Below are 25,773 nucleotides of genomic sequence, written 5' to 3'. Positions count from 1 at the left end.
GCAGTACTCGTTTCATAAGTGAATAAAGATGATAGGAGGTTCGTACACGCACGACATCTCAATTCAAATAGAGTAGAAGGAGATTCCGGATGAGGATGTGGGCACCTCCTAATGCTTCACAAGTTGTACTGCTACTAAACTCCCCCTTCCCCGTACTTGCTACTTTTAATTACGTACTTTTGGTTTTATATGTTTGTTATTTCTTATGTATTGTTTAGGTAGATGGTATACAAGTGTAACTTAAGGCTCTTAGTATAAGATCCAATCTAGAACATGTATTCCTGTAACTCTTATATACAGACCTAAGTTATTCATACCCTAGATTTACTTAGGACTTGATTAATCTAATCACTTTCATTTTTTAACTCATTATTTTTAAAACAAGCCAGTAGTTGTACTAATGTTTTTAGACATTTACTTATTTGACCCATCAACCTTACCATACATTCTTAATGCCTAATGACTTTTACCCGTATTACTAAATTTAGTAAGTAAAAATAAACTTAAAACCTAAAATACCCTTTAACACCTTACAACGTTTATTTTTTTTACCTTAGGATACTTTATTGTTACTAATGAATGCTACCAAGATACACCTGAAGAAATGATGAAGAAAGGCGCCAAAGTCAAGCTCGACCAAACTCAAGGAGATAACCATCCGAGGAATCTTGAAGTTCTCGCCCTCGTTAAAATATATGATATCTCATGAAGGAAAGTGGATGAGTCTGTATGACCTCCATCATGTAGTATTTTATAAAATAACCAATCTGAGCATCCGACGCTCGTGAAACCGTACCAGCACAAGACAATCTATCATGATTCTTCTGAAGGAGATAACCATTTGAGAAATCCTGAAGTTCTCGTCCTAGTTGAAATATGTGATATCTCATGAAGGAAAGTGGACGAGTTTGTATGATCTCCGTCATGTAGTACTCTATAGCATAACCAATATGAGCATCCAACGCTCGCGACATCGTACCAGCACAAGACAATTTATTATGGTGATTCCAAAGGCCTTGAACACTCCGTGTGAGTAATAATAAACTCAATATTTGATGGAAAGAAGAACTCCAGCTCATCCCTAAGTACTAAGAGAGAAAGCTCATGTGAAGATAACTTATCTAAACCACACAAAGACCGCCGGCAATGGCAGGCTTTTCCCCTAGCTCTCACTTTTAACAATACGACTTCGCCGACTTGAAAACTCACATCCTTTCGAGCAGGATCTGCGTACTTCCTTTGTCTATCTTGAGAAGCAAGCAATCTTTTCTGGATCAGTTTGACTATCTCCCTCATCTGTTGGACCAGTTCGGGACCTAGAATCTTTCCTTCTCCAACTTCATCCCAATTTGTTGGCGATCTGCACTTTCTTCCATACAATGCTTCGTACGGTGGCATGCCAATGCTTGAGTGATAGCTGTTATTGTAGGAGAACTCTACCAAAGGTAAATGTTCATCCCAACTTCCCATGAAATCAATAGCGTAACTTCGTAACATGTCTTCAATTTTTTGAATTGTCCGCTCGCTTTGACCATCTGTCTGTGGATGGTAAGCCGTGCTCATATTTAGCTTGGTGCCAAGACTCTCTTAAAATTGTCTCCAAAACCTTGAGTTGAATCGCGAATCTCGATCCAAAATTATCGATACTGGAACGCCGTGACGTAACACAATCTCATGCACGTACATATGCACCAATCTATCCAATGAAGTCCTTTCATTGATCGGCAGAAAATGCACTGACTTCGTAAGGCGATCAACAATAACCCAAATGGCATCGTGTCCAGATTTCATCCGATGTAATCCCACTATAAAGTCCATAGCGATATTTTCCCATTTCCATTTTGGGATCTTCAATGGCTGAATTAACCCTCTTGGTCTTTGGTGTTCTGCTTTAACCCGTTGACACGTATAACATTTCGCAACCCAATTCGCAATTTTTTTCTTTTCATGTTCGGCCACCAAAACTTTTTTTTCAAATCTTCATACACCTTAGTGCTTTCTGGATGAATTGAAAGTCTCGAATTGTGAGCTTTCCGCAGTGTTTCATTTTTCAGTTCAACTACTTGAGGAATCCAAATCCTTGATTAAAATCTTAATATCCCTTGCTCATCATTTTGCGTACATAACTCTTCTCCGGTCATTCGATTATTCTCTTGATATCAATATTTATTTTGATGTCATATCAAATTAGATATCAATACGAACTTTGATGCTTACAACATCCCCTATTGAAGTCAACATCAATCATCTATATTAATACCACCTTTGATATTTAACAACAAACTAAATATCAACATCAAGCAAAAACTGAATCAAACTGTATTTTATTCAAACAACTCCTTTGGAAATGCCATCAAATTTAATCTTTCCTTTCTGTTGGGCGCGTCAGCTACTACATTCGCCTTTCCTATGTGATAATGTATCGAACAATCGTATTCCTTTATAAGCTCCAACCATCTCCTTTGCCTCATGTTGAGCTCATTCTGAGTGAATATATACTTCAAGCTCTTATGATCCGTGTATATTTTACACTTCTCTCCATACAGGCGGTGCCTCCATATCTTGAGTGTAAATACTATAGCTGCTAACTCCAAATCATGAGTCGGATATTTCAACTCATGAGGTTTAAGCTGTCTGGATGCATATGAATCACCTTGTTGTGCTGCATTAGCACACATCCCAAACCCTTATGCGAAGCGTCGCTATGAATCACAAATTCTCCTTTATCATCCGGTAATACCAATACCGGGGCGATAACCAATCTTTGCTTCAATTCTTGAAAACACTCTTCACAATCCTTATTCTATTCAAACTTGTGGTTCTTCCTTGTTAGTTTAGTCAGTGGCGTAGCAGTCTTTCAGAAATCCTTTACGAATGTTCTGCAATACCCAGCCAATCCTAGAAAACTTCTTACTTCTGTGGGAGTCTTGGGTCTCTCCCAACTCATTACTACTTCGATCTTTGCAGGGTCCATTCTAATTCCTTCACTTCCAATTATATTCCCTAAAAATTGAACTTCTCGCAACCAAAACTCGCACTTTGAAAATTTGGCATACAACTTCTCTTGTCTAAAAATCTCCCAAGCTATCCACAAATGTTGCTCATACTCCTCTTCTGATTTTGAATATATCAAAATGTCTTCGATAAAGACCACGACGAACTTATCTAAATATCTCTTGAAATCTCTATTCATTAAATCCATGAAAGCTGCTGGGGCATTTGTTAACCCAAATGGCATTACTAAAAACTCATAATGTTCATACCTTGTCCTGAATGCCGTCTTCGGAATATCTTCTAGCTTGATCTTCAACTGATGGTATCCTGACCTTAAATCAATCTCAGAGAAACACTTATCTCCTTTTAATCGATCAAATAGATCATTTATCCTTGGTAGCGGACATCTATTCTTAATCGTCAATTTGTTCAACTCGCGATAGTCTATACACAGTCTCGTACTTCCATCCTTTTTCTTTACAAACAAAACTGGTGCTCCCCATGGCGACATACTGGGCCCTATATTTATTCAAAAGTTCTTGTAATTGACTTGCTAACTCCTTCATCTCTGCTGGGGCTATTTTATATGGTGCCTTTGAAACTGGTTCCGCTCCTAGAGCAAGATTAATCTCAAACTCAATTTGTCGATCTGGCGGTAGTCCTGGCAACTCTTCTGGAAACACGTTCAGAAATTCTCTCACCACTGGAATCACTTTTATACCAGAAACTTCCTTCTCCGAATCCACTACATAAGCTAGGAATGCCTCACAACCTTTCCTAAGCAACTTGCTAGCCTGAACAGCTGTAAGAAATAAATGTTCTTGCTTTTGTCCTTTAAACACCACTTTCATTCCATTCTTTGACCTTAAATAAACTCTTTTAGACTTACAATCTATCTGAGCCCTATTCTTTCCTAACCAATCCATTCCTAATATTATATTAAACTCTCCTAGCTTGAAGAGTATCAAATCGACTGGAAACTTGTGCCCGGAGATATCAATCTCACACTCTGGACAAAACTGACTTACATGTACCTTTTCTTGATTAGAAATTACTATACTCATTACCTCATTCATATTCTTCTTATCACAATTTATTCTACCAGCAAAAGATTCGGATATAAAAGGTCTTGTAGCTCCTGAATCAATCCATACTTTAGCTTCAACATTGTTTATAGAGAGCTTACATGCGATCACATCTGAGTTCTGAACAGTGTCCTTCATCTTCAAATTAAAAGTCCGTGCTGATGCTTGCGGAACTGGTTCAGACGGTGAAGGTAAAGCCAATACCTCAGTTTGTACAGTTGCACTGGTCGTCACTACACTCATCAAATTCCTTATTGGTCCTGACGACTTACACTGGCTTCCCGCACTTGAAATAAGTAATTCCCGTCTTCTGAGCCTTACACTCATTTTCCAAATGTTCTTTCTGATTGCACCGATAATAAGTCATGTTGATCTTATTACAAACTCCCTGATGCTTCTTCCCACAATGCTTGCATTCAACCCTTGGTTGCCTATTCTCACTTGCTGGTCCTTGATTCTGTTGGAAATTTCCTTTGTTATTCTTCTTCTTACTCACTTCTCCTTTCTTCTGTGAGTTCCATCCCTTCTGGAATCCAATGCTCTTCACATTCTTGTCTATCTGACCTCCTCATTCTGTCCTTTCTCCTTGAAATACCTTCATTTTCTTGTTATCTCCTTCCTTCCTAGACTGTACTCAATTACTTTCAATCAAAGCCGCCTTATGAACTACTCCTGCATAAGTATCGATTTCAAACATCGACACTCAATCTTGAATCCAATATTCAAGCCCTTGCTGAAACCTTTGGGCTTTCTCTTCTTCAGTTCCCACATACTTGGCCACAACCTTGATAATTCTGTGAACTTCTTCTCATATTCCAAGACTGACATATTCCCTTGCTTCAATTCCAAAAACTCTAATTCCATTTGCTTCTGAATATACTTGGGATAATACTTCTCCAAGAATAGATCCTTAAATCTTGCCCAAGTAACTGGCTGAACTGCTTCCATGGCCTTCACGGAATCCCACAAATAGATCACTTCTCCCTTTAGAAAATACGTAGCATAGACAGTCTTCTGCTCTTCCTCTAACCTAACCAATTCGAAAGATCTCTCCATTTCTCTTATCCAGGTGTTGGCTAGAACTGGATCAGTGGTATCATGAAAAGCTGGAGGGTTCACACTTTGAAAAGCTTTGAAAGTTACAATTAGCTGAGGAGGTACTGGTAGATCTGGTTGATGTTGGTGTGTTGTTCATAATTCTCTGGGTTTCGATATTGTTGTTGTTGGAATTGTTGTTGAGTAGTTTGTTGTTGTTGAGCAAGTGTATGGGTTTGCTGTTGCAAAGTTTCCCATATTCGAAAGATATCAGGGTCGGTAGAGGTACTAGTTTGCCTCGTCTTTTTGGGTGGCATATGATAAGCGGATTTTATATCCACTTGGAATGCTTTATTACAAGCTTAAATTGGTGTTTTGGACTCAAGTTGTTGGTATTTTGATATGTTTTTGTGTTATTGCATTTCAGGTTTCAGTTATATGAAGAAAAGAGCTTTTAAAGGAAATATGATATAAAGTAATCAGATATAGAAGCCAAGGCCATTGTCAAATTTTAGAGAATCTCAATAGCTTCGCGTGGGCAGTTGAATCGCCTAATTCTGGCGAGTAGAACTCAAGTTATGGCCAAAACGAGATTCATCAGAAATTTTTCCAGACGGGAGCTGAACGCCCGCCCAGGAGAGCTGAGCGGCCGCCCACGGCGCGGCTGGTCGCTAATTTCGCTGAAAAAGCTTTTTTTAAGTGGAATTTGACGAATTTAAGGGTCCAAGTCCACTAGGGGCGTATATATACTTAAAAAAAAGGGTTTTCATCATCCGGGAAGATTGGGATACCAAGGAGAAGACCTAGAAGCACAAAACAACTCCGAAAAAGAAGATCTTGTTTTCAACTTGTGATTCTTTGAATTAGTTATAACTTTGTATGCTCGTTTTCGTTCTTGTTGATCCTAGATCTCGTTTATTCATACTTTAATTATTATTCAGTTTATTAAGACCTTATTTTATACCATGCTTTCATTGGAACCCATGGTAACAATGAGTTCAATTATGGGCTAATCGTTATCGTGGGATTCTAGCAGATTTACTTATGGATTTCAATAATTAAATTGTTTCGATATCTTGGTGTGGGGTGATTGTATGATATTCTAGTATTGTTTGTGCTTATTCTTCTTATGTGCGTAGCTAACATATAGGATAGCATGTTAATCTCTATTGAAGCGACAGTGAATATAGAGGTTTAGAATTTTCCATGCTAGCATAGGTTCATGTATTTGTATGCATGATTAGTGGGTAACTCTAACCGTTTTACTTGCCCTATGTAATTATTATGGATAACTTGTGCTTAAACCGTTATGTTGTCAAATTCTATAGACATATAGGGTCTCAATATAATTGGTGCCTATTCAGCTTCTATCTCTTTTGTGGATGTCTGGTAGAATGGTACTCGTGCAATGCAAGTTGGCGTTTATCAGTTTCATGTTATCTGATTAGTGTCATCACCATCACATGCTCTAAGGTTAAGAACAATAAGGCTATTGAATGAAGTAGTAATGAAGTTAGAATCTCATGTTTGTCATATATAGTGATTTAACCTTAATTCTCTTAGTTAATGTTATTTAGTATAATCTCTTAGTTTCATAAAGACCCAATTTATTATTTATCTTAGCATTGAGCGATAACCATACATTGTTGCATAGGTGCATAAATTGAACTTAACCTAAACCAGTCTCTGTGGAAACGAATCTGATTTATATCTTATACTACTTGCGAACGCGTATACTTGCGTGAATATTAGCGCGTGTTTTCACCCTAACAAGTTTATGGCGCCGCTGCCGGGGACTCGGTGTTAATTTTTAGTTTATGTGCTTGTCATCAGTGGTCGTTAAAGTTCACTGACTCAGATTCTTTTACTTTCACGGTTTATTTGTTTGTGTTTCAGGTACTCATTACAATGGGAGAGTTAGCAGCACAAACGAAAGCCTTGATGGATTTTTCTCAACCCAAGATCAATGACATTCAATCTAGCATTATTCGGCCAGCTATCACAACTAATACCTTTGAGATCAAGCCTGACATAATTCAATGGGTACATACTTCAGTCTAGTTTGGGGGTTCTCCAACGGAAGATCCCAATACACACATTAGGGATTTCATAGAGATCTGCGACACCTTCAGGTTCAATGGTGTTTCTGAAGATGCTGTGAAGCTGAGACTGTTCCCATTCTTTCTGAGGGACAAGGCTAAGAGCTGGTTACACTCTCTACCAGCTGGTTCGATTACTACTTGGGAAGATCTTGCTCAGAAGTTTCTTACTAAATTCTTCCCTATGGCGAAGACAACTGCAATCAGGAATGCTCTTACTCAATTTGTGCAGCAATCAGGAGAATCTTTATATGAAGCTTGAGAGCGCTACAGGGAGATGCTTAGGAAGTGTCCTCATCATGGAATGCCTGATTGGATGATCATCAATTGTTTTTACAATGGGTTGGGAGCACAGTCCTGACCCATGCTCGATGCAGCAGCAGGTAGAGCATTATGGCAAAGAGCTATGAGGAAGCTTATGATCTAATCGAACTGATGGTTGCTAATGAATATCAGTATCCAGCCCAGAGATTTGCACAGAGCAAGGTAGCAGGAGTTCTTGAGGTGGATACATCTACAGCTATCACTGCTCAACTAAAGGCATTGTCTATGAAGATCGATTATCTGTCTAACTATGGTGTTAAGCAGATAACCGGTGTTTTTGAGCTGTGTGCATCCGCATTTGACAGAGCAATGTGCTATATCTAGTGACTCGGCTCAGTTTGTGAGCAACTTTCAGAGATCGCAGCAGCCAGTTCCTGCCACTTATTATCCTGACAACTGGAATCATCCTAACTTCAGGTGGAGCAATAATCAGAATGCGATGCAACAACCGTTCCAGCAGTTTGGAAATAAGCTATTCAACCCTCCTGGTTTTCAGCAACAAATTGCACCAAAACAACAATTCCAAATTCAACAACAAAATCATGATGCAGGTCTATCTTCGAATGAAAAATCTGAATTGGAGGAGTTGAGGCTTATGTGCAAAAACCAGGCTCTTATATGCCAAAGCCAGGCTATTTCTATGAAGACTCTGGAGAATCAAATAGGGTAAATTGCTAATGCCTTATCGAATCCACCACCAGAAACGCTTCCTAGTGATATAGAAGCCAATCCAGGCAAGAGGGAAGTTGAAGAACAGGTGAACGCCATCACCTTAAGGTCTGGAAAGGTTGCAAGCCCCCAAATTCAGCAAGACGAAGAGCCTGAAAAGTCTCAAGTTCCAGAATCTGAAGTTTTGGCTGAAGAAGATGTGCAGAAGGAAGTAGAGGTGAAACCAAGGAAGACTACTGTGGAACACACTCCTCCTGAGGGTAATACAGGGGAGAAACAGATCTATCCTCCACCTCCTTTCCCTAAGAGGCTGCAGAAGAAAAAGTCGGATAAGCAGTTTGAGAAGTTTTTGGAGGTGTTCAAGAAACTTCATATCAACATACCTTTTGTTGAAGCTCTTGAACAGATGCCTAGCTATGCGAGGTTTATGAAAGGTATTCTCTCTCGAAAAGTGAAGCTTGATGACTTAGAGACCGTTGCTCTAACGGAGGAATGCAGTGCTGTGCTGCAACAGAAGTTACCTCCGAAGCTTAAAAATCCTGGAAGCTTCACTATTCCTTGCACCATCTAAAACTTGTTGTTCGACAAGTCTTTTTGTGATTTAGGAGCTAACATCAATCTGATGCCCTTATCTATGTTCAAGAAACTTGGTAAGCCTGATCCGAAACCAACATATATGTCATTGCAACTAGCTGACCGTTCCATCGCTTATCCACGAGGTATAGTGGAGGATGTCTTGGTCAAGGTGGATAAACTCTTCTTCCCTGCTGATTTTGTAATTCTTGATATCGAGGAAGATAAAAAGATTTCCATTATCTTGGGAAGATCATTATTGGCTACCGGCCGAACTATGATCGATGTGCAAGAATGAGAGCTTTCGATGAAGGTTTACGATCAAAAGGTCACTTTTAATGCGTTCAAGGAAATAATGTTACCCACAGCTAAAGAGGAGAGTTTTAAAGTAGAGAAAATACAGGTTTTAAATGCACCTCCGTGGAAGAGGAAGTTGGATATGCCATTCGATTCTCTTGGGTTAGCAGAGTTAAAAAAAATTCAGGAGCATTTTGAACCATCTATTGAAGAAGCTCCCACACTTAAGCTCAACGGACTTCCAAATCACTTGAATTATTCATTCTTAGGTGCACCCCATGATAAGGGGTTGGGATATATTTTTGATGATGTAGAGAGTGGCTGGACGGATATTCCAATGCCTATAGAGGGTTCTTCTCATGCGCCACAGACAGTTGATAGGACTGGTGTTGGTGATGAGCAGTACAGGCGAGTGACTAGGCGTATGGAGGCCATGCACGACATTCACCATCATTTTGCTGAAGATTTGACACACGCTTTCGGTACTATTTTCCGAGACACTAGTGGCGAGGTTGATTGGCCACCTGATCCTCCACCCGACGAGGGTGACTCTCTCACTAATTAGGTATGCCTGAAATCCTTATTTTTTTTTTGCTAAATTGAAATCCTTATTATTACTTTCAATGAGGACATTAAAAATTTTAAGTTTGGGGGTGATAATGTAAGGATTAGTAGTGTGTGTCCATATAAATTCATATAGATTCATATTGCATGTTTAGTTGTAGTTCATTCATATTTTTGCATGATTGTTCATTTAGGACATATTTTTTTTGTTTTTATGTGATTTCATATAGTTGCATTTGTATGCATATTTAGCATGATCCCTTAAGATGAACTATGATATTTGATAAGTTGATATTGATTTCAATATGGTGATGACGAATAAAGTGATGTTTAAGTCTTAATGAATTAATTTGCATGCCAGAAATAAATATTTTCACAAGTATTATAGGGTTTCTTTTGATCTAGATCATCATCATACTTGTTTGTTGTTGAGATTTAATCACTTGGTTATATTTAAAATTTGTGATATTCTCGTAATGACGTAAAAACACTGATTTTTTTATCTGGAGAAAAACTTGGATTTCATTGCTAGTTGTTGTAAGGCTAGGCGTCAAATGGCTAGTAGCCGACTTATATTTTTATGAGTAGTCTAGGGTTGAATGAGATGGAGCGAAACACACTCATTCAGAAATTATTGAAAAAAAGAACGAAAAGAGAAAAAAAAAAGAAAAAAAAGTATGTGTATGCATAATTGATCAAGAGTAAGCTCTTTAATACTCGAGTTATTAAGTTCTAGGGGACTTTGTGCCTAGTGACCTAAGGCTTTTATAGTCTGGGATCCGCTAACCTAACACTCGCTACATGGGTATTATTGCATAAGCCTTTTGGGACCTCATTCATTGCACGGTCAAATAAGCATCTTTGCTATGTGTTCAATAATAGTGTGAATCCTTGTATAAATCTAGTAGAAAGGAGGTGTTGTGAGTCATAATGCATTTATTGTCTATTCAGTTTATAAACTTTTGATTGTTTTGATGATAGATAAGTTATAGTTATTGATCTAGTATCGAGAATATATTTGTTAAGCATCCACATACGCACGTTTCTGGTTTGTGAGTTAGTTTGTGGGATTTATTCGAGCTCTGTTTAAAGTCATTGCATTCTTAGAGGCATTGGCTTATTCATTTGGTTATGGGTATTCTGAGGGGATCGATTGCATTATCATTTAGTTGCATTCACGTTGTTGCATTCACGTTGTCGCATTCATGTATTAGGTTTGTTTTATAGTTTTGAGTTTGTTTATGCTTGAGGACAAGCATCGATTCAAGTTTAAGGGTGTGATAAGTGGATTTTATATCCACTTGGAATGCTTTATTACAAGCTTAAATTGGTGTTTTGGACTCAAGTTGTTGGTATTTTGATGTGTTTTTGTGTTATTGCATTTCAGGTATCAGTTATATGAAGAAAAGATCTTTTAAAGGAAATATGATAAAAAGTGGTCAGATTTAGAAGCCAAGGCCACTATCAAATTGTAGAGAATCTCAATAGCTTCGCGTGGGCAGTTGAATTGCCTAATTCTGACGAGTAGAACTCAAGTTATGGCCAAAACAAGAATCATCAGAAATTTTTCCAGACAGGAGCTGAGCGGCCGCCCAGGAGAGCTGAGCGCCCGCCCCGAAGAGCTGAGCGGCCGCCCAAGGCGCGGCTGGTCGCTGGTTTCGCTGAAAAAGCTTTTTTTGAGTGGAATTTGACAATTTTAAGGGTCCAGGTCCACTAGGGGCGTATATATACTTAAAAAAAGGGTTTTCATCATCCGGGAAGATTGGGATACCAAGGAGAAGACCTAGAAGCACAAAACAACTCCGGAAAAGAAGATCTTGTTTTCAACTTGTGATTCTTTGAATTAGTTATAACTTTGGATGCTCGTTTTCGTTCTTGTTGAACCTAGATCTCGTTTATTTGTACTTTAATTATTATTCAGTTTATTAAGACCTTGTTTTATACCATGCTTTCATTGGAACCCATGGTGACAATGAGTTCAATTATGGGCTAATCGTTATCGTGGGATTCTAGCGGATTTACTTATGGATTTCAATAATTAAATTGTTCCGATATCTTGGTGTGTGGTGATTGTATGATATCCTAGTATTAGTTGTGCTTATTCGTTTTATGTGCGTAGCTAACATATAAGATAGCGTGTTAATCTCTATTGAAGCAACAATGAATATAGAGGTTTAGAACTTGCCATGCTAATATAGGTTCATGTATTTGTATGCATAATTAGTGGGTAACTCTAACCGTTTTACTTGCCCTATGTAATCATTATTGATAACTTATGCTTAAACCGTTATGTTGTCAAATTCTATAGACATATAGGGTCTCAATATAATTGGTGCCTATTCAGCTTCTATCTCTTTTGTGGATGTCTGGTAGAATGGTACTCGTGCAACGAAAGTTGGCGTTTATCAGTTTCGTGTTATCTGATTAGTGTCATCACCATCACATGCAAAGGTTAAGACCAATAAGGCTATTGAATGAAGTAGTAATGAAGTTAGAATCCCATGTTTGTCATATATAGTAATTCAACCTTAATTCTCTTAGTTAATGTTATTTAGTATAATCTCTTAGTTTAATATAAACCCAATTTGTTATTTGTCTTAGCATTGAACGATAACCATATATTGTTGCATATGTGCATAAATTAAACTTAACCTAAACCAGTCTCTGTGGGAACGAATCTGATTTATATCTTATACTACTTAGGAGCGCGTATACTTGCGTGAATATTAGCGCGTGTTTTCGCCCTAACAACATGATTCTGAAATAAAAAGGTTTAATAAAATAGTTGTAAATATAACATTTATTTCAAGTTAAGGGGGTTTACAAGTTAAGGTTATCACATGCAATTCAGATTTTTGGTTATTAACAATAAAGGTGATAGACAATTCTAGATATGGAAACGAAAGAGAAATTGAAACGAAATAGCAAGGTATTAATCATCAAAGCAAAGTCGGCTTACAACACAATAATTAAGGTTCGAATAAAATACAACGATATGTTAGTCCCTTAACAATATAAAAAGAATTACAGAAGGGGGGTTGAATGGAATTCTTGAAACTTTTTCTTGATTAAAAATATTCTAACTCGAATATATATATTAGTGTGAATTGATTAGCACAATACAAAATAGTTACTTAAATGAATCAAAACACAAGTATTTAAAAACAAGAGTCTTTAAAAACTTTCTGGTGGATTTGAATGATTCCACCAGAGATATATAATATATATCGAGAGAACTCTGTGTGCAAAATGCTCATAGCTGCTTACAAATATTGAACAACTAAGAATACAGAGAAATGCTAAGAATTCTGCTTACAAATGTTTCTCTGCTTGTATCTCATATCTTTTTCTTAGTTGCTACTTCTTGGTTTATATATCACCAAGATTACAAAGGAATGAGACAGGATAATAAAACAAAAACTATCTAGTCTATTACAATGCTACTTCATTACTCTATTCCTACATCTTTGAATATCTACATAATGGCATGGAAATGGCAATGCTTCTTTGTTCTCGAAAACCCAGTTGAATAAGCTACCATATTCCATTTGCATCCACTCGACGCATGTGACTGTGTTGTCACTGTCAATAGATATTTGAATTCTTTATCCGTCGGGTTCATGATCATCCGTCGAGTTATTGATCATCTGTCGTGTAACACCCCCAGATCCGGGGTCAGGGATCCGGGTCATCACGGTCTTTCTTTCCACAATATCACTTCACTTAATTAATAATAAATAACCTTATGCTGTGACCCCACACTAACACACACCACAACCCGCTATAGTCTCAGAGATGAAATTGAAATAAGTACAAGTCCTTGAATCCACAATTAAAAGTTATTACAACCCAAAATGATTACTTGATAAATTTACAGTTAATTGCCATTATCTGCCACAAGTTATAATTATACATAATTGATTCTCAAAAGTAGAATGCCTGATCTACCAATAGATCTACCTCTGCATCTATAGCAGCTACAACATCAACGGGAAGACGCGGGACGCTTCCCACACGCTTGCGCTGGGTCTGCTGGAGTCTGGCCATCTTTCCTAACTGTTGTTGTGTGATGAAGAAATAAAGCAAGAGTGAGCCTTACAGCTCGCAAGATAATATATGGTTATAACAATAATACAAGTATTCAAACGGATACTTACTAGAATCCTTTATCAAGTGTAAGATAATTACTTACTAGATATAAGTAAAAACAAGGGATGAAGTTACCAAATACTTCACTATACTTATATCAATTATAAAGTTACTTGAACTACTACTGTTCAAAGTATAACGAGCTTTCAACAGTTCATCACATAGATGAGACTACAAGACAGATTTGAATAGATTAAATCTTTGAAGTAGTATTGAAGGAAATGATGTTATGATATACTTCATTAAGTTCCGATATATATATCCACATATACATCTTCCTTATACAGTCCCTGAAAACCTCTATCATGTAAAGTATGAACAGAGTTTGTAACATCCAATGAATTTTTGGAAGGGAAAAAGAATTGTGCCATAAACCCGATATCTTGCTGATCAGGCAAAGATACCAATAAGTAACCTTTTCTACTAGTAGATGGACGAATTCCCCACTGGTCATCACCCTGGTCGCAATAGGACCTTATGCTGGACTACCACTCAGCCACTTATGCATTTGATGGACTCCCACTGAGCCACTTACACTATCATGGACGCCCACTGAGCCCATGTTGCTTATGCCGACTCGATAGATGGACTTACTTCCCGAACTTGGGTAAGTAATCAATTCATTTACCAAAACTGCAACCTTGTTGCGAATATAAAATACACCATAGAGCCGGATCCCTCAGATTTTGAGCGAGTATTTAAATCCCCTTTTTAAAAGGAAGATCTTAAATATAAAAATGAGTTTTGGGATCCGCTCTAACTTTTAAAAATCATTTTGAAGACTCGAAAACACTTTAAAGAGTGTTTGGAGTAATGCTGATTTAATGAAGTAAATCAGTCCCAATATATTTAGAAAATGTCTGAATATTATTATTTAAATAATATTCCCATAAAGAATAATCTTTATACAAATAATTGAAGTAGAAGTTGTAAGACTTATACTTGAAATGAGTATTAAATAACCAAAGATATACTTATACGAAAGTACTATCTTTATTTGAATAATCGAAAATAAGTTTGATTATCGAAACATTATTCTTTAATAAAATAAAGAATATTATTAAATAATAAGCGGAGTCAGAATACCTCGAATGAATATTATAAATAATATTCATTAAATAAAATAACAGAGTCATACATCTTCAAATGAATATTCAATTAATAATCATTAATAATATAACTGAGTCATAAGCCCTCGAATGAATATTCGAAATAATATTCAATAATAAAATAAAGGAGTCATAAGTCCTCGGATGAATATTCGAAATAATATTCAATAATAAAATAAAGGAGTCATAAGTCCTCGGATGAATATTCGAAATAATATTCAATAATAAAATAAAGTTAAAGTTATCGAATAAACCTTATTCGATTAATAGTTTTGAAAACTATAACCACATATATATATAAATATATATATTATACTCGGGAACATCGACTCCCGGTTTAGAAATATGTTCACCTTTTGATCCCCTATACTAAGGGTAAACTCAATACCGCTTATCTCTAGCATAGGTATTATGCAACTGTAAGCATTTTAAGCAACAGATATATAATCCAAGAATATGAAACAGGCATGCATATATACCATATCACATGCTACAATATATCGCAAGAATTTGCTAATAACAAATATGCATTTATCGCAAGATCATGCATATACACATATACATCACAACAACAGTATAACGGGTAGAAAACTTGCCTGAGCGACTGGGGGTGATAAAAGGCTCGGGACGAGTCTGGTAACCTATAAACAACAAGTAAGTTGGAATTAAACCAAAGTCACTTGTAAATCTATACTTTAACTAAGACTCTAACGCTTGTTTTGCGCTTACTGATTCTCTTAAGTCACTCGAGTACCCTCGGCTCCACCATTTTTAATAATTTAACCATTACGAGTTTTAAGGCGATTCCTTCGCGAGTGTCTTACCAACTTCCTAACACTCTTACCATAATTGTTTCATACATTAATTAACCCTTTTTGGTCTTTAACCTATGTTTCAAAGTAAGGCGAGGGGAAATGTTTTGTTCGCAAAACACTGTTACTTAAAACGGTCGTTTCTCCTAAACCGTGCATCGGAATCAAACGAACTACATATCAAAACGAAGCTCGTAACATGAACTATCTAAACATGGCAATGGTAATAATCTAGCAGGGAGTTCTCGGGTCCAAATGTTATGAACAAAAGCAGTCTAAAGTAAATCGGACATTACGACGGCTATGTTTACGCGATTTCCCAAATTTAAACCATTCCAAAACCATCACAATTCAACCCCCATCCATTCATACAACCAAAGTCCATCCTTATTACATCATAACATCCCCAATAAATCCAATATTAACATTTATACTTATGCTTAAGCTTGAATTTAACTATACTTAAGTTCTTTTAACCAAAACAACAAGATTCACCATTCCATTTCACTACCACTCCAACCCAAACTCTAAACCACAAGCATTAAGCTACTATATCAACATAACAATCAAAATCATCTTATTATACAAAGGAATCTAGGGTTTGGAGATGATATACCTTCCTTGAAGTGGTGGGAGTAGCTAGGAAGCCTTAAGAAGCCTTGAGAAGTCTTAGGGATGCTTGGATCTTAAAGGAAAACAAGAAAAAAACAAGTTAAAAACTTTGAAATCACTATTCATTGTCTTCTTCATTGATTTCTTGAAGAAGATTGAGAAAGAATTGAAGGCTTAAACTCATAAGATAGCCATAACTATGCATAAGGATGACTAGGGAATTATCTTACCAATTTAGGAAGCCTTGATCTTGAGTTTTGAAATTCCTTTCTCTTGAAAATGGCAAAAGCCGAGAGCAATGAAGAAATAAGAGGTTTTGTGTTTTTTGTTTTGATGAAATGAAATGTTTGGCTTGGTTGATTGAATTAGATTTGTTTTATTTTAGGTTAATTACCAATTTAACCTTGGTTTTGTGTGGTTAACAATCCACCACATTTCCTTCCTTCTTATGTCATGCTTATGTCATGCTATGATGTCATCTTTCCCTCTTTGTCCTCTTCTCATTGGTTGGGTGACATCATCCTCTCTAATCCCCTTGATTAACTTCCTAATTGTTTGCCTAATGACCGCTGATCTGTTATACGGTTCGCTTAACTTTCGTTTTCGTTTATCGTTTGAGGGATCATACCCGGGATCTTATTACTTAGGTTCCCTTAACCTTTCTCAATATATTATATTCCTTTTATGATCCTCTCTTATAATCCTTTAATTTAAATCTTTTTTATCCTGTTACCTTATACTCAATTCTTTCCGTATCTAGTGGATTTCCGGTAAAAGTCAAAGTGTTCGGAATTGGATTCTGACGATCTTTACATACACTTATATACCATATAGAGTACTAATAAAATCTCAGAATATCCATAACAGAACCCCTACATAGTGTGGCATGAAAAGTTTTCTCATTCAGCTAAAACACTATTTATAAGGGTTACAAAAAGTTGAAAATTTTGGGGGTTATTACAGTCCCCCCTCCTTAAAAGGATTCTGTCCCGGAATCAAATAGAAAATAAATGGGGGTACTTTTCTAGCATCGCACTCTCTAGTTCCCAAGTTGATTCTTCCACATTATGATTCTGCCATAGCACTCTGACTAGCTTGATTACTTTGTTCTGAAGCACCTTCTCCTTCTTATCGATAATCCTTACTGGCTTCTCCACGTAAGTCAGATCTGGTTGCATATCCACCTGCTCGTACTCCACTATGTGTCTGGCATCCCGATGATACTTCCTTAGCATTGACACATGGAACATATTATGAACTTGTTGCAAGTTAGGGGGTAAGGCTAGCTCGTAAGCTAACTTTCCAATCCGTCTTAATATCTCAAAAGGTCCAATGTATCTTGGGCTTAGTTTTCCTTTCTTTCCAAATCTCATTAATCCCTTCCAAGGGGATACCTTTAGCAGTACTAAGTCCCCGACTTCATATTCCTTGTCCTTTCGGGCTAAGTCTGCATATTTCTTATGTCTGTCTTGGGCTGCTACCAGCCGTCCTCTGATAAGATCCACTATGTCTTTGGTTCTTTGGACCACTTCGGGTCCGAGCATCTTCCGCTCTCCTACTTCATCCCAGTATAAGGGAGATCGACACCTTCTTCCGTACAGGGCCTCATAAGGCGGCATTCCGATGCTAGCATGAAAGCTATTGTTATAAGAAAACTCGATCAACGGCAAATGGTCATCCCAACTTCCTTTAAGGTCTATTGCACAGACTCTCAATATATCCTCTAGTGTCTGGATGGTCCTTTCACTCTGCCCATCCGTCTGGGGATGGTACGTGGTACTCATATTTAACTTGGTCCCCGCACATTCCTGAAAGCTCCTCCAAAATCTGGAGTTGAACCTGGGGTCTCGGTCTGAGACAATGGACGCTGGGACTCCATGTCGCGTCACTATTTCCTTAAGGTAAATGTCCACCAGTCTATCGACTGTGTATCTCTCATTGATAGGAATGAAATGAGCTGACTTTTTCAGTCGGTCTATAATTACCCATATGGCGTCATGATTGGCTTTCGTCCTTGGCAAGCCTACAACAAAATCCATCGCTATCTGTTCCCATTTCCAATCGGGAATCTCCAGGGGTCGTAAAAGTCCACTGGGTCTCTGGTGCTCTGCCTTTACCCTTTGGCAAGTCAAACATTTGTTTACCCATTCTGCTACGTCCCTCTTCATGTTGGGCCACCAGTAATATTCCTTCAAATCCCTATACATCTTGGTACTTCCCGGGTGAATGGAATACCATGAACTATGGCCTTCATCCAAAATCTCATCTTTAAGCTCTTGAACATTCAGAACCCAAATCCGGTAGGAGTACCTCATTATCCCTTTATCATCTTTCTCAGTATGGATCTCCTCTCCAGTCATTGACTCTCTGCCTTCATTCATTATTTTCTCTTGGCACAATCTGATCTTTTCCAATAACTCTGGCTGCATTGAGATCTCAAAAAGCTTTTCAGTTCCGGTTCCGGTTACCTTTACTTCTATTTCCATTCTCTCAAAATCCCTTATCAATTCTTCCGAAGTCGTTATCATTCTGAGTCTTTCCTTTCTACTAAGGGCATCAGCCACCACATTGGCTTTCCCTGGATGATAGAGAATCTCACAATCATAGTCCTTGAGTAGATCAAAATATCATCGATAAAAACTATCACACACTTGTCCAAGTACTTCTTAAATACTCTATTCATTAAATCCATGAAAGCCACTGGGGCGTTGGTTAATCCAAAGGACATTACCAAGAACTCATAATGCCCATATCTGGTACGGAACGCTGTTTTGGAAATATCTTCGGGTTTAATCTTTAGTTGGTGATATCCAGTTCTCAGGTCGATCTTGGAAAAATAAACAGCATCCTTTAGCTGGTCAAACAGATCGTCTATTCTAGGTAATGGGTACCTGTTCTTTATGGTTAGCTTGTTCAACTCTCGATAGTCGATGCACAGCCTCATGCTCCCATCTTTCTTCTTAACAAATAAAACTGGTGCTCCCCACGGAGACACACTGGGTCTTATCATACCCTTATCCAAGAGTTCCTGCAATTGGATAGCTAATTCCTTCATTTCTAACGGGGCTAACCGGTAAGGTGCTTCTGAAACTGGCGCCGTCCCGGGGGCTAATTCAATAGCAAATTCAATCACTCTATCGGGTGGTAATCCCAGAAGGTCTTGTAGGAATACATCTTCAAATTTGTTGACTACTGGAATATCTTGTAAGTTGGGCACCTCCTTCTGCGTGTCCACCACATAGGCTAGGTAGGCCTCATTTCCTTTTCGTAGCATCCTTCTGGCCTGGGCCATAGTCAAAAATTTCTGCGTCTGCCTCTTTCCTCTAAATATAACTTCTTTCTTCCCTGGGATATTTAACTTAACTTTCTTCCCTTTACAGTCTATCTGAGCATCATTGCTAGATAGCCAGTCCATTCCCAAAATTACATCAAACTCCCCTAATTTAAAAGGAATCAGATCAACACTAAATGTAACGACCGAGAATTTTGCGTCGTAATTAAGAAAGTAAAGTATGTGTTATGTGATGAGATTATGTGATTAAGTGGTGATTATTTGTCTTATCTGTATACTAGAGTTAAGGAGCGTGGATAAAAATGTTCCAATTTAAAGAGTCAGCTTAAAAGTCAAGCTGTGGTTTCGGGCCGTCAGGTAGAACGGAACCCGTCCTAGTATGAAAATTAAATAATATAAAATGTAAATTATATGTGAAGTAAATGAATGAAGTATTTCGTCTTAAGAGACGTGTTGATTGGCAAAGGTAATGAGAAGCGTATTCGAAACGCTGAGCGTCGGGCCGTCAGGCTGAACATGACCCTGTACGCGTAAAAAGAGAATAAAGATTAAAGAGGGATAGATTCTATGATCAGACCTGAGTCGTTATGTGACTATATGTATGTGATTGCTTGACTGTGTGCATGATTATATGTTCTGTGTTAATTTCTGTGAATTTTAAAGGAATTATGTGATTTACATAAGGGTTTATTTAACCTTCGTGCATTTTTATAAAATCATCTGAGATGGATAAAAACATGGGATTCATTCTGTTATCTTCGTAGAGGTCTTAGAGACTTTTTAAAAATGATAAGTGAATTTAATTGTGGGTCTTTGCATTTTTAAATTGATTTTATGTGGAAAATGTATTTATTAAAGCGAGTTTGCGAAATTCATATAAAATCAACCGCTCGCTCAAATTCTTATTATGAGTAATGGATGAAAAGCTAATTTCGAGACCTATGTGTTAAAATTGTCAGTTTTAATAATTCTCGACTTTCCGAGAGAGAAATATTTTTATTTTGAATTTTGTTACATTTGAGTAAAAAGAGAAACAAAATGCAAATTAAAAAGGGAGTTATTAGATTACCATTTTGCCCTTGTGTTGGTGGAGTATAACTTACTCTTTCCTCCCCATTTTCTTCTTTCTTTTCTGTGCACTCACTCTTTTCTCTCCTCTTTTTCTTTCACTCTCTCTCTCTCACTCGAACAACTCTCTCTCGGCTCTCTCTTCAATTTCTCTCGGTATACCTCCTTTTTCCTTGATCAAACTTATCAATCATCCCTAATTCTTCTTGATAAACACTTATGTGTAGGTAGAAGTGTGTGCATGTGTGTATTGGTGCTTACATGCCGAAGTGTGTGTGTGTTTTTGGGTTCGGTTTTGAGCCAAGAACCGAGGGCTTGCTTGATTAGTTCGTATCCTATGATTATTGTGCTGAAATCAGTTTGCATGTGGTGTTGATGCATTTCTTTTGAGAAATCGGGGGTTTCGTGGTTGGACACCCTCGAATGAGGGCACCACCGTGAAGCCACCGTCACCGGTGATGAACTCCGGTGAACCGGTGGTGAGCTATGATGTTAAAAACTGAGCTCTAGAACCTTAAGATCACTTATTTATGTTTGCATGTGGTGTTTTGATTAAAAGGCCGAATGGCCCTTACTATTTTAAGGAAATCAAGTTGATTATATTGAAATGCATGAGTCATTGATTTGATGTTGAAATATAGGTGGATTTGTGATTCAAGAATTAAAGATATCAAGTTGCATGATTGTTTTTGAAAAAGGCCGAATGGTTTTAATCTTTAAGGTTGTTTGATTTGAATTAACTTGTTTAAAATGATGAGGGATTGTTATTAGATTAAAAAGGAATGAAAATATTGTTGCATGCTAAGTTTAGGTTTGAATTTTTGTGTTAATAAGAAAGAAATTGATTTTTTTTGGATAATCTTGGTAAACACTAAGTATAAATGGACTAAAAGTGATTGCATGTTAGTTTTAAAAAGGATCAAGATGTGCATGTCAATGATTTGTCCTTGGGATGTGAATTTGAGTTATTGCCGAATGAAATTGAGTTAAAATAGATTAATTTGATGAATGAATGGATGTATGTTGTAATTTAGATAAAAATCAATTGTGTTAAGGAACTTAGTTGGCTTACGTGATAAAGATAAAGTGTTTGATATTGTGCTAAGTTAACATTGAATTGCATGTGAGCATGTATGTATGTTTTGGTTCGAATGGTTGTTGATCAAGAAAATGGTGCTAGTTTAAATGTGGAATCATGTTAGAACTAAAGTTGTATGGTGTAATTTTGAGAAATTTGATTGTATATGTATAATTATGGTTCGGATTTCTATGATTAAAAGAAAGGAGAGTGGTTCTTTAAAGGTTGTTAATTGAGATACGTGTTTATGTGAATTAAAGTGAGTATTTGATTGATTTTATGGTGGGTATTTGCAATAAGGCCGAATAGGCCATAAGAAATAAAGGTCAAAACTTGATTTTGGTAATTGAAAGAATGATTGAGTGTTATAGGTGAAAATCTTTGATTTTGCTTGATGTTTTGATTCGAATTAAGGAATAAAAGAAAAGGGAATTAAGTCGATTGATAAAAGTGATAGTATGCACGTAAATGTTTGGTTGAAAATGTGTCTAGTACTCGTAAAAGAGTAGTGTTAGTGTGATTTGAGAAATAGCCTAGGTCAAGCGAGTACGCTTTGATTGCTAGGTATATAAGGATATAAAAACTACGAGAAAGAATTGTGCTATGTGCTATGTGCTGTGTGCTTATTTGTATAAGCTATACTTGTATAGTTTGAGTCAAAAATATAATCGAGTTATCATATAGAGTGATCATTCCGGGAACGAGAGTTGGAAATCTAATTAAGATTTCTGGTTTTATTGTAGATTCGGAGCGTGAGGGCATTCGGGCTAGGAAAGGGAAAAGTATATTAGGTGGCAGTAGTTCAACCCTCAGGAAAGCAATTTCAGGCAAGTAACTCTGATTACTTGTGTAAATGATTATAAAGGAAATGTTGTTCATACCATGTAGAGTATTGAACTGTTAAAGTATGAAACCCTTGCTTTATGAAACCCTGATATTGATTTGAAGTACCCTTTGTTCTTGATAACCTGTTATTGATAATCCTATTGATCTCACCCGTTGATAATCTGCCTTTCTGTTCAAGTTTCCTATAATGCCATGATCATATTGAACCTTTAATTATCTTGGTTAACTCTGTTTAATGATACCTTGTTTCTCTTGATCGCCCTAATGATCCCTGAGTTATTTCTGATCCTTCAAATTTAGTACCTTATTAACCTTGATACAGAATTCTTGAGAATTGTTCCTTGCGTATCTTTGATTCACTCCCTGAACTTTGTTTCTTTAAAAATCTGAATTAAGAATGAGTTTCGACTTGAAAGAGTCCGAATGATTTCAAAGGCTTGGTAATGATAAAATGAATTTTAGAAAACCTATTGTTTTCCAACTCAAGGTTTTCCAAATGAATTCCTGATGGATTGGATTGAGACGTAAGAGGCTAGTGGGACTAGTCCAGTCATGGTAAGAGGCTAGTGGGACTAGTCCAATTTAAGGCTGAAATTATGCCGAATGGTACCTTAAAGACCGGAATGGAGGTCGATACGGGCTGATCACCCGTATATAATGAAATAGAAAGATAAGTGATCCAATCAAGGGTTCTAAATGATTATTTAAGAAAAGGAACTGAAACTTTTATTCAGTAAATTGATTTTTGGAAATGAAAATGGTTTATACTGTTTTGAAAAGAGTTGATTATGTTATTGTGGAGCTTAGAGCTCAGAACCCTGATTCCTGAAATTGTTGATCATATGAATGATTCTATATCTTGAAATACTGTTGCTTTCCTCTACCGAAAGATCTATTTTGATCCTATAATGATTTGTGTTGAATGTCGGCTTTCATCCTGTTTCGAGCCTTATTTCTTGAAAGCCCAGTTATTCTTCAGATACCTTTCCTTATCTCAAAGAAAAAAAAAATGAATATACGGAAATCTGCCACCTAGATTAGCTAAAACAGAATGCCCTAGTTTGTTCAAAGCATATTGAGAATTGTTATTGTAGAACTGCTATTTAGTTACTTGCTGAGTTTTATACTCATTATTTTGTCTTAATCTAACCATGGCAGTTAAGCAAGAAGATGGCCAGGCTTAGGCGCACTGCTCGTAAGAGCATACCTGATGGTCCCTACCGTGTTGAGGGCTTCCAGTTGCCAGAGCAGGTAGTACAGGTTATAAGTGAGCTCGCGCCTAGTAAAGAGGTGTTTAAAGATACAATGGGTTATCTGTCGGTTCCCAGCCGGAATCGATATTGATTATTTAATAATATTTTGGGTTTGTAAGTTATATTTGGTGATTGATAGTTGTAATCTTGTCTCATACTTTATCCTGTTGATCCTGTTAGTAGTTAATCAGGGTTTATGCATATTTAATTAGTAGATTAGAGGTGTGTGAGTCCTCATTTCCTAACCCCGAGATTGAGGTCGTCACAAGTTGGTATCAGAGCTACAGGATCTAGTCCCTAAGACAAGTTAGGTTTTAAAAAAAAAGGGGGTATTTTGGGATATATCTATATCGCGAGAGAGTTCGACTCATGTAGAGTTGAGTTAGACTATTAGGTATAGTCTAAGGAAAGTGTCTGATTGGTAAAGCAGAAACTAGAGTTAGGGTGTGAGTTAGCTGGAAGCTTTATTTGACCCTAACATTGTTTCTTGGTTGTTGTTTTATATTTTCTCTCAGGATCCTAGTAGTGGTAGTGACTCAGACTCAGAGATTAGCTTGACTGGTACCCCTGTGGACCCTATTCCACCCTCTCTAGAGGAGCCTGTATATGTTAGTTCAGACCGAGAGGAGGACCCTTCTGAGAGTAGTGAGATCCCCATGCAGATTTCGCCCTTGAGGCTTGATTCAGAGACCCCTGCCCCTGAGCCAGAGTCGGAGATGCCTAAGACTGATCCTGTCAGTATTGGTGGCAAGTTAGCCCAGGACCGAGACTTTGTGTACTCCCGCATTCCTGAGTTAGGAGCTTTGGTGGATAGACTAGCCAGGGAGTCTAGGCAGAGTGCTTCTGTTATGGATGATGAGTGGCGAGTTCGAGTGAAGATGGTGGAGCAGGTTGCCAGGAGGAGATTGGATGAGGGGCCATCCACTAGTGATGCTGATGCTGAGGCCCGGAGGCTGCATAAGATCATTCGCTGGATGTTGGTTGTGTTGAGAGAGATCCTAGATGATTAGACAGGACTGTTGGTTGAGCCCGTAGATTGTTGTTGTTTTCAGCGTCGGTAGGCTTTGCGATACTTGGTCAGATGCCGGGATCCCTTTTTCATTTATCTTGTTGTATTTCAGATCAGTGTAGTAATAGTAGTAGTTGGAAGTTAGGGGTAGATAGGGGGATGTTTTCCAGTTTTTCCTCTGTTTAACCTTGCTATTTATTGTACCTTGTTTCAGAACCTTAAAATCCAGAATATTTCCTATGTAACCCTTGATTTAAATAAATCTATTATCTTGCTTTCCTTTGTGCACCTTGTTTATCTTATAAACTGTTCTCAATGCCATGTTTTAAATACAACCATGTTTTCGTACAACCATGTCTAAAGATCATAAAACCCTATTCCGTGCCATGATAAAATAACACTGATATGAGAATTATGTAGTAATAGGATTGCATGTGCAAATTGGGTAAAACTTAAAACCCATAAAAGAGATTTCATAAAAATTGTTGTTATATATGCCATGCTATCGTATTGCTAAGTAATTGCTCAATCAGGTTTGTAAGAAATGGCCAACTAACCAGATCACCAAGAAGAAGAAATTCCCACCGAAGACCCAGAAATAAACCCAGAAACCACTTTGATGAGTAGACTTGCTCAGATTTTGCAACAACCTGTGGCCCCAAAAGTTGGAAATTTCAAGCACTTTCAATCTGTTCACCCTCCAGAGTTCTTAGGTTTGCCAGATCCGATTAAAGCACAGTCGTGGTTGAGAGAGATGGAAAAAGCCTTTGAGCTAGCCGAAGTTAAGGACGATAAGAAGGCTCAGTACGCAAGTTATTATTTGAGGGATGAAGCAAGTTTCTGGTGGGAGTCTTCTAAGGCGTTGTTGGAAGGCAAAGACTTATCTTGGGAGAAGTTTACTGAAA

At 37.4% G+C, this 25,773-nt stretch overlaps 1 non-coding gene across 1 annotated transcript; it reads right to left on the bottom strand.

The window, feature by feature from the left end:
• Positions 1-7,412: 7,412 nt before the first annotated feature.
• Positions 7,413-7,519, bottom strand: LOC141670204 (small nucleolar RNA R71). The gene has a single exon (XR_012554446.1). It is a non-coding gene; the product is annotated as a small nucleolar RNA R71 (small nucleolar RNA).
• Between the last annotated feature and the right edge of the window lie 18,254 nt (positions 7,520-25,773).

This window comes from Apium graveolens, chromosome 6, assembly GCF_009905375.1.
Source record: "Apium graveolens cultivar Ventura chromosome 6, ASM990537v1, whole genome shotgun sequence".
NCBI classification, from domain to species: Eukaryota; Viridiplantae; Streptophyta; class Magnoliopsida; order Apiales; family Apiaceae; genus Apium; species Apium graveolens.
Note: the sequence above shows the minus strand (reverse complement) of the source record. Positions and strands in the feature narration are given on the sequence as shown.